The sequence below is a fragment of the Carassius auratus genome, unplaced genomic scaffold, assembly GCF_003368295.1.
Source record: "Carassius auratus strain Wakin unplaced genomic scaffold, ASM336829v1 scaf_tig00019201, whole genome shotgun sequence".
Lineage (NCBI taxonomy): Eukaryota > Metazoa > Chordata > Actinopteri > Cypriniformes > Cyprinidae > Carassius > Carassius auratus.
The window spans coordinates 137,157-139,774 of NW_020524932.1; positions in this window are offsets into that span (position 1 = coordinate 137,157).

Consider the following 2,618-nt stretch of genomic DNA (forward strand, 5'->3'; position numbering starts at 1 on the left):
GTTGTTGTTGTTGTTGTTATTATTATGTAAAATATTAAATATTTTACAAAGTATTTAATTGCATTATTACTATTATGACAAAAATAGTAACAATTAAAATGACATAGAAATAAACAATAAGATGAACAATGTTAAATTATTATTATTTACTATTATTATTATATAAAAAATAAAATGTATAATGAGATATACACACACACACACACACACACACACACACACACACACACACACATATATATATATATATATATATATATATATATATATATTTTTTTTTTTTTTTTTTTTTTTTGACAGACTCACAACTGTTCAAATAAAATAATCATATAATAATATTTAGTACAAAAAAAAAAAAAAAAAAAAAACACCCAAGCTAATTTAAATTTAATCATAGGCTGAAATTAATAATCTCTTATTCTTAAAATTGCTGCCCTCAAAAATGGGACCGCCTTCAAAATGAGAAAGGCCTTGCTCTTTGACATCAGGTCTTCTTTGTCTCCAAAGGGATTCTTCAAAATGCACATGGAAATAAAAGTCTGAAGCATCTCTGGACTTTAGCTTCTCGAAATAAACATAAACACGTTGTCTTCAAGTTGAGCAGATCGGTTCAGGTGACTCAGAAATTCATGGTCAGACTGAGTTTCCAGCTGGTTTACATTTATAACTGTGATACTGATAAGGACTTTAGGCTTTATTTTCCCCTTGACCCACAGACATTATAAGCAGAACTACTGGAGAGCACTTCTCTTTCTAACCTTTCTCCGGCTGGGAGGGAAAGAAATCACCGAAGAAGCATGGAAGTCTTCTGAATCTATCATCTAACAGAGAGCTGAGTTCTCACCCTGCTGATGGGGTTTCTCAATTCATGAGTAAAACCAGGTCTGAGACACTTCTGTCTGGATGTGTATATATGGGGTAACAAAGTATTATTATTATTTCATTAATGAATACTTTCATCAATGATGCATTCAATTGATCAAAAGTGACAGAAAACACATTTCTAATGTTACAAAATATTTCTGTTTCAAATAAATGCTGCTCTTTTGAACTTTCTATTCATCTGTGAATCCTGAAAAATAAAATGTGTCACAGTTTCTACAAAAGTATTGTGCAGCACAACTGTGTTCAACATTGCTAATAATCAGAGATGTTTCTTGAGCAGTAAATCATCATATTGTAACAGATATGCAGGTCAGCGATTCATGGGTTAAATTCTGTTTTATAAATTCAGACTGTTGGTACTAAATGCCAGCCTGGCTGGACTTAAATTACTTTACGATACCCATGCGAGCCTCAAAGGATACCTGAACCCCCCCCCCAAATTCCTTAACACACACACACACACACACACACACACAAAAAGAAACCTTTCTTTTTGTTCCTTACTTTTGTAAGTCCTTTATTAAATATGTATTTTGAATGTTTGTGTATTGCATAAAATGGTTAATCCTGGGTAAATGGTTAAAGTGCTGACTTATAAGTGGAAATGCTTGATTTCAATCTTATACTTTCTCAAAAAGAAATGTTCTGCAACCCCCACACTCCTTGGTAGCTCGTAAAATTTTACGACCACACAGGACCACAGGACAGGAAACCTAATCCTTACAAAAGAATGATAGAATGTACTCAAATGTAGTCTTAATGTGTATAGTATTGTTTTTGCGATACATTAGAGGTTTCCCATATAAATTGGGAATATCTGCAGTGTTATGTGTTAATCAAATCTTTAAATGTGTGTAATTCTGCATTTGAATGTATCTTCATGTTTTGATCATTTGCACATATTAATTTTAGTATCTGTGTAATCGTCATGCTTTGACAGACCCATTTATCTAGAGCAAAGTAATGAAAAATGTATTATTCTGGAATTACGAACGTGCTAGAATATCCCTGATGAAATCGGACAAGTCCTAAATCATTAGGGTGGGTTGTTCCCAGAGACAAAGGAACTTTCCCGCCGCTTCAGATCGCGGATGTTCATTGGGTGATTCACGCGAAAAGAGGCGTGAACATCTCAATCTATAAGAGTCGACCGAACAAGGTCCGCCTCTCTCTTCTTGCTCTTCTTTCGCTTCTTCCCGTTCTCCGTTCTCGGACACGTCGGGCCGCGCTCAGTTCCCCCCCCCCCCCTCAGCACACGGACTGAGGAGAGGAAAGCCATTTTCATGGCTCATTTGGAAACTTTCATTTTCGTTGTTTTGTTTTCTTTTCTTTACTAAGTTTATTCAACTATTCGCCTCTCCACGCAAGGAAGACGAATTCTGGAACAATGTTTGTTGAACCTTTCAAATACCGCGCGAGGACAGAACAAAGGACCACGTGCTCCATGCTCACGCCAAGCGCAGCGTGCACGCGCGTCACATGGCCTCCATTTCATGGCACATGGCTGTTTCAACGGGAACAGCGCGCAAAGCTCACAAGCTCGACGCCGATCTCACGCCACTCACATGGGACACCTTTTGCAAGTATCACTTTCTCTATGGAGATTTAAATGCTGCTTTAAAGTGTTGTTATGATCTGATTTGTTGTTGGCTTCTAAAAGTTACTGACTATGATTTTCATACCTGAGCTCCTTATGTGATCCCATTCTATTTTCTCTCTCTCTCTCTCTCTCT